The sequence below is a fragment of the Tamandua tetradactyla genome, chromosome 16 (assembly GCF_023851605.1).
Source record: "Tamandua tetradactyla isolate mTamTet1 chromosome 16, mTamTet1.pri, whole genome shotgun sequence".
NCBI lineage: Eukaryota > Metazoa > Chordata > Mammalia > Pilosa > Myrmecophagidae > Tamandua > Tamandua tetradactyla.
Genome location: NC_135342.1, coordinates 15796709 through 15804908, shown reverse-complemented (window position 1 = coordinate 15804908; position 8200 = coordinate 15796709). Strand labels below are relative to the sequence as shown.

Sequence of the window (8200 nt, the reverse complement as noted above, 5' to 3'; positions counted from 1 at the left end):
CAACTAATTCTGAATATACGAACAGAAAAGGAAAACCCCTTCAAAAACCAAATCAATAAATTGAGGGAGGACATGAAGAAGGCATGGGATGAACAAAAAGAAGAAATGGAAAGTCTGAAAAAACAAATCACAGAACTTATGGGATTGGAAGACACAGTAGAAGAGATGAAAAACACAATGGAAACCTACAATGGTAGATTTAAAGAGACAGAGGCTAGAATTAGTGAACTGGAGTGTGGAACATCTGAAGTCCAAGAAGAAACAGAAACTATAGGGAAAAGAATGGAAAAATTTGAACAGGGGCTCAGGGAATTGAATGATAATATGAAACGCACGAATACACGTGTTGTGGGTGTCCCAGAAGGAGAAGAGAAGGGAAAAGGAGGAGAAAAACTAATGGAAGAAATTATCACTGAAAATTTCCCAACTCTTATGAAAGACCTAAAATTACAGATCCAAGAAGTGCAGCACACCCCAAAGAGAATACATCCAAATAGGCGTTCTCCAAGACACTTACTAGTTAGAATGTCAGAGGTCAAAGAGAAAGAGGATCTTGAAAGCAGCAAGAGAAAAAAAATCCATCACATACAAGGGAAACCCAATAAGACTATGTGTAGATTTCTCAGCAGAAACCATGGAAGCTAGAAGACTGTGGGATGATATATTTAAATTACTAAAAGAGAAAAACTGCCAACCAAGACTCCTATATCCAGCAAAATTGTCCTTCAAAAATGAGGGAGAAATTAAAACATTCTCAGACAAAAAGTCACTGAGAGAATTTGTGACCAAGAGACCAGCTCTGCAAGAAATACTAAAGGGAGCACTAGAGTCAGATACAAAAAGACAGAAGAGAGAGGTATGGAGAAGAGTGTAGAAAGAAGGAAAGTCAGATATGATATATATAATACAAAAGGCAAAATGGTAGAGGAAAATATTATCCAAACAGTAATAACACTAAATGTTAATGGACTGAATTCCCCAATCAAAAGACATAGACTGGCAGAATGGATTAAAAAACAGCATCCTTCTATATGCTGTCTACAGGAAACACATCTTAGACCCAAAGATAAACATAGGTTGAAAGTGAAAGGTTGGGAAAAGATATTTCATGCAAATAACAACCAGAAAAGAGAAGGAGTAGCTATACTAATATCCAACAAATTAGACCTCAAATGTAAAACAGTTAAAAGAGACAAAGAAGGACACTATATACTAATAAAAGGAACAATTAAACAAGAAGACATAACAATCATAAATATTTATGCACCGAATCAGAATGCCCCAAAATACGTGAGGAATACACTGCAATCACTGAAAAGGGAAATAGACACATCTACCATAATAGTTGGAGACTTCAATTCGCCACTCTCATCAATGGACAGAACATCTAGACAGAGGATCAATAAAGAAACAGAGAATTTGAATATTACAATAAATGAGCTAGACTTAACAGACATTTATAGGACATTACATCCCACAACAGCAGGATACACCTTTTTCTCAAGTGCTCATGGATCATTCTCAAAGATAGACCATATGCTGGGTCACAAAGCAAGTCTTAACAAATTTAAAAAGATTGAAATCATACACAACACTTTCTCAGATCATAAAGGAATGAAGTTGGAAATCAATAATAGGCGGAGTGCCAGAAAATTCACAAATACGTGGAGGCTCAACAACACACTCCTAAACAACGAGTGGGTCAAAGAAGAAATTGCTAGAGAAATTAGTAAATACCTCGAGGCGAATGAAAATGAAAACACAACATATCAAAACTTATGGGATGCAGCAAAGGCAGTGCTAAGAGGGAAATTTATTGCCCTAAATGCCTTTATCAGAAAAGAAGAAAAGGCAAAAATGCAGGAACTAACTGTCCACTTGGAAGAACTGGAGAAAGAACAGCAAACTAATCCCAAAGCAAGCAAAAGGAAAGAAATAACAAAGATTAGAGCAGAAATAAATGAAATTGAAAACAATAGAGAAAATCAATAAGACCAGAAGTTGGTTCTATGAGAAAATCAATAAGATTTATGGGCCCTTAGCAAGATTGACAAAAAGAAGAAGAGAGAGGATGCAAATAAATAAGATCAGAAATGGAAGAGGAGAGATAACCACTGACCCCACAGAAATAAAGAAAGTAATGACAGGATACTATGAACAACTTTATGCTAATAAATACAACAATGTAGATGAAATGGACATCTTCCTAGAAGGGCATGAACAACCAACTTTGACTCGAGAAGAAATAGATGACCTCAACAAACCAATCACAAGTAAAGAAATTGAATCAGTCATTAAGAAGTTCCCCCAAAAAAGAAAAGTCCAGGACCAGATGGCTTTACATGTGAATTCTACCAAACATTCCAGAAGGAATTAGTACCAATCCTGCTCAAACTCTTCAAAAAAATTGAAGAAGAGGTAAAGCTACCTAACTCATCCTATGAAGCCAACATCACCCTCATATCAAAGCCAGACAAAGATATTACAAAAAAAGAAAACTACAGACCAATCTCTCTAATGAATATAGATGCAAAAATCCTCAACGAAATTCTAGCAAATTGAATCCAGCAACACATTAAAAAAATATATACATCATGACCAAGTAGGATTCACCCCAGGTATGCAAGGATGGTTCAACATAAGAAAGTCAATTAATGTAATCACCATATCAACAAATCAAAGCAGAAAAACCACATGAACACCTCAATTGATGCAGAAAAGGCATTTGACAAAATTCAACATCCTTTCCTGTTGAAAACACTTCAAAGGATAGGAATAGAAGGGAACTTCCTCAAAATGATAAAGGGAATAGATGAAAAACCCACAGCTAACATCATCCTCCATGGGGAAAAACTGAAAACTTTCCCCCTAAGATTGGGAACAAGTAAGGATGTCCACTATGACCACTGTTATTCAACACTGTATTAGAATATCTAGTCAGAGCAATTATACAAGAAAAAGAAATGCAAGGCATCAAAATTGGAGAGGAAGAAGTAAAACTCTCATTGTTTGCATATATGATACTATATGTCAAAAAAACAAAAAAATCCACAGCAAAACTCCTAGAGCTAACAAATGAGGACAACAAAGTGCAGGTACAAGGTATAACACTCAAAAATCTGTAGTGAAGTGATGTACGGATAGCGGAGGGGCGCGAGCTTTCAAGATGGTGGTGGCTGACTACCTGAATGAGGGGCTGAGGTGAAGACCCCTACGAAGTAAAAGAGGCCAGAAATCGCCCACACCCCAATTCTAGCAGTCCCGGGAACTCAGCAGAAGTGTTGCCTTTTTTTTTTTTTTTTGATGAACAAGTAAACAATACAGATTTTAAATATGGGATGGAGATCTACGTCATCCACCAAGAGTGGAAAATTTATGAACCCCACAGACCAGGCCTGAAAGGAAGCTCAGAAGAGAGAATTAAAGAAGAACAAAAAACAGCGCATGATGGTACGAGCTGCAGTTTTGAAGATGAAGGATCCCAAACAGATTATCCGAGACATGGAGAAATTAGACGAAATGGAATTTTACCCTGTGCAACAGCCCCAGTTAAATGAGAAGGTGCTGAAAGACAAACGTAAAAAGCTGCGTGAAACCTTTGAACATATTCTATGACTCTATGAAAAAGAGAATCCAGATATTTACAAAGAATTGAGAAAGCTAGAAGTAGAATATGAACAAAAGAGGGCTCAACTTAGTCAATATTTTGATGCTGTCAAGAATGCTCAGCACGTGAAAGCTGAGAGTATTCCTTTGCCAGATATGCCTTATGCTCCTTCCAACATCTTGATCCAGGACATTCCACTTCCTGGTGCCCAGCCACCTTCTATCCTTAAAAAGACTTCAGCCTATGGACCTCCAACTCGGGCAGTTTCTATACTTCCTCTTCTTGGACATGGTGTTCCACGTTTGCCCCCTGGTAGAAAACCTCCTGGTCCTCCTCCTGGTCCACCTCCTCTTCAAGTCTTGCAGATGTATGGCTGTAAAGTAGGCTTTGCCCTAGATCTTCCTCCTCGTAGGTGAGACGAAGATATGTTATATAGCCCTGAACTTGCTCAGCGAGGGCATGATGATGATATTTCCAGCACCAGTGAGGATGATGGCTATCCTGAGGACATGGATCAAGATAAACATGATGACAGCACTGATGACAGTGATACTGACAGGTCAGATGGAGAAAGTGAGGTAGATGAATTTGTGCACCGTGATGATAGTGAGAGAGACAACACTGAAGAAAAAAAGTCAGGTTTGAGCGTACGACTTGCAGATGTGCCTGGAAAATCAAGAAAAAAAAAAGAAGAACATGAAGTAACTGACTCCTCTTCAAGCCATGATGCTTCGAATGGCAGGTCAGGAAATCCCAGAGGAGGGACGAGAAGTAGAGGAATTTTCAGAGGATGATGATGAAGATGATTCTGATGATTCTGAAACAGAAAAGCAGTCACAAAAACAGCATAAAGAAGAATCTCTTTCAGATGACACATCTGCAGCTTCTTCACAGCAGCAGGCTCCTCCACAGTCTGTTCCTCCTTCTCAGATACAAGCACCTCCCATGCCAGGACCACCTCCTCTTGGACCACCACCAGCACCACCTTTACAGCCACCTGGACCACCTCCAGGCCTTCCTCCTGGGCCACCTCCAGGAGCGCCTCCATTCCTGAGACCACCTGGAATGCCAGGACTCCGAGGGCCTTTGCCCCGACTTTTACCTCCAGGACCCCCACCAGGCCGACCACCTGGCCCTCCCCCAGGTCCACCTCCAGGTTTGCCCCCCGACCCTCCTCCTTGGGGACCTCCACCAAGGCTACCTCCCCCTGCACCTCCAGGTATCCCTCCACCTCGTCCTGGCATGATGTGCCCACCTTTGGTGCCTCCTCTTGGACCTGCCCCACCTGGGCTTTTCCCACCAGCTCCCTTGCCAAACCCAGGGGTTTTAAGTGCCCCACCCAATTTGATTCAGCGACCCAAGGCGGATGATACAAGTGCAGTCACCATTGAGAAGAAAGCCACAGCAACCATCAGTGCCAAGCCACAGATCACTAATCCCAAGGCGGAGATTACTAGATCTGTGCCCACTGCACTGAGGGTACGTCGGGAGAATAAAGGGGCTTCTGCTGCTCCCCAAAGAAAGTCAGAGGATGATTCTGCTGTACCTCTTGCCAAAGCAGCCCCCAAATCTGGTCCTTCTGTTCCTCTCTCAGTACAAACTAAGGATGATGTGTATGAAGCTTTCATGAAAGAAATGGAAGGGTTACTGTGACAGCTTTTCATTCTATAACAGGTTTCTGTTCACATCAGTGGTTCATGGAGAAAGAGGCTCTTATTAAGATTAGGTGAAAGATAAAATACCTAGGAATAAATTTATCTAAAGAGACAAAAAACCTATATAAAGAAAACTACAAAAAACTGCTAAAGAAATTACAGAAGACCTAAATAGATGGAAGGGCATACCGTGTTCATGGATTGGAAGACTAAATATAGTTAAGATGTCAATCCTACCTAAATTGATTTACAGATTCAATGCAATACCAATCAAAATCCCAACAACTTATTTTTCAGAAATAGAAAAACCAATAAGCAAATTTATCTGGAAGGGCAGAGTGCCCCGAATTGCTAAAAACATCTTGAGGAAAAAAAACGAAGCTGGAGGTCTTGCACTGCCTGACTTTAAGGCATATTATGAAGCCACAGTGGTCAAAACAGCATGGTACTGGCATAAAGATAGATATATCGACCAATGGAATCGAATAGAGTGCTCAGATATAGACCCTCTCATCTATGGTCATTTGATCTTTGATAAGGCAGTCAAGCCAACTCACCTGGGACAGAACAGTCTCTTCAACAAATGGTGCCTAGAGAACTGGATATCCATATGCAAAAGAATGAAAGAAGACCCATATCTCACACCCTACACAAAAGTTAACTCAAAATGGATCAAAGATCTAAACAGTAGGTCTAAGACCATAAAACAGTTAGAGGAAAATGTAGGGAGATATCTTATGAATCTTACAATTGGAGGCAGTTTTATGGACCTTAAACCTAAAGCAAGAGCACTGAAGAAGGAAATAAATAAATGGGAACTCCTCAAAATTAAACACTTTTGTGCATCAAAGAACTTCATCAAGAAAGTAGAAAGACAGCCTACACAATGGGAAACAATATTTGGAAACGACATATCAGATAAAGGTCTAGTATCCAGAATTTATAATGAGATTGTTCAACTCAACAACAAAAAGACAGCCAACCCAATTACAAAATGGGAAAAAGACTTGAATAGACACCTCTCAGAGGAGGAAATACAAATGGCCAAAAGACACATGAAGAGATGCTCAATGTCCCTGGCCATTAGAGAAATGCAAATCAAAACCACAATGAGATATCATCTCACACCCACCAGAATGGCCATTATCAACAAAACAGAAAATGACAAGTGCTGGAGAGGATGCAGTAAAAGAGGCACACTTATCCACTGTTGGTGGGAATGTCAAATGGTGCAACCACTGTGGAAGGCAGTTTGGCAGTTCCTCAAAAAGCTGAATATAGAATTGCCATATGACCCAGCAATACCATTGCTGGGAATCTACTCAAAGGAATTAAGGGCAAAAACTCAAACGGACATTTGCACACCAATGTTTATAGCAGCGTTATGTACAATTGCAAAGAGATGGAAACAGCCAAAATGTCCATCAACAGACGAGTGGCTAAACAAACTGTGGTATATACATACGATGGAATATTATGCAGCTTTAAGGCAGGATAAACTTATGAAGCATGTAATAACATGGATGGACCTAGAGAACATTATGCTGAATGAGTCTAGCCAAAAACTAAAAGACAAATACTGTATGGTCCCAATGATGTGAATCGACACTCGAGAATAAACTTGGAATATGTCATTGGTAACAGAGTTCAGCAGGAGTTAGAAACAGGGTAAGATAATGGGTAATTGGAGCTGATGGGATACAGACTGTGCAATAGGACTAGATACAAAAACTCAAAAATGGACAGCACAATAATACCTAATTGTAAAGTAATCATGTTAAAACACTGAATGAAGCTGCATCCGAGCTATAGGTTTTTGTTTTGTTTTGTTTTGTTCTTACTATTATTACTTTTTTTTTCTCTGTATTAACATTCTATATCTTTTTCGGTTATATTGCTAGTTCTTCTAAACCGATGCAAATGTACTAAGAAACGATGATCATGCATCTATGTGATGATGTTAAGAATTACTGATTGCATATGTAGAATGGTATGATTTCTAAAAAAAAAAAAAAATGGACAGCACAATACTACCTAATTGTAATGTAATTATGTTAAAACACTGAATGAAGCTGCATCTGAGCTATAGTTGTTTTTTTTTCTTATATATTTTTGTATTTTTTATTTTTATTTTTATTTTTTCTCTATATTATCATTTTATTTCTTTTTCTGTTGTCTTGCTATTTCTTTTTCTAAATCAATGCAAATGTACTAAGAAATGATGATCATACATATATGTGATGATATTAAGAATTACTGATTGCATATGTAGAATGGAATGATTTCTAAATGTTGTGTTAGTTAATTTTTTTTAATTAATAATAAAAAAATATCCTTCCGGAAAAAAAAAAAAGATTAGGTGAAAGAGCTACTTCCACTGTCAAGGTATATTTTAATTTCAGTGCAAAGAATATCCTAAAGTTTAGCCTTGGTCAAAATTTACTGCATATAAGAAGGGGTATTTCACTCAGAATGTATTGATTATTCAAGCAGTGCTGCTAACATCCATTCCCTTTCATATCACTATTTCCATCCCATTTCTTTCCCTTCTCTAATTCTTTTGAAACGCCATTAGGGGATCTCAGTTACTTAATCTGTTTTTACTCTCTTGTATGTTGTTGGCACTGGAGTAGAGATTTCTGAGGAACCAGTTTATTTCACCCCATCTTGGCTTTTGTGTTTGAGTTATTTTAAATATTTTATTGTAAATGTTTTGTAATATTTTACTTGTAGTGAAATGGATCACAATGTCATTTCCTAATACAAAGCAGAATTTGTGGGAAGAAAATGTACAATTCTTTGATTAAAAATATTTCCCACTGGAAAAAAAATCTGTAGTGTTTCTGTGCACTAGTAATAAACAAAATGAGGGGGAAATCAAGAAAAACAATCCACATGCAAATGCAACCAAAAGAATAAAATATTTAGGAATAAATTT

The 8200-nt window shown here is 38.3% G+C and overlaps 1 pseudogene across 1 annotated transcript; it reads left to right on the top strand.

Annotated features, from left to right (window-relative positions):
• The first annotated feature begins 3333 nt into the window (after positions 1-3333).
• LOC143660193 (WW domain-binding protein 11 pseudogene) lies at positions 3334-7941 on the top strand (annotated as a pseudogene). The gene is made up of 2 exons (XR_013163875.1): positions 3334-5333; positions 7622-7941. The product of XR_013163875.1 is annotated as a WW domain-binding protein 11 pseudogene (transcript).
• Positions 7942-8200: the final 259 nt, after the last annotated feature.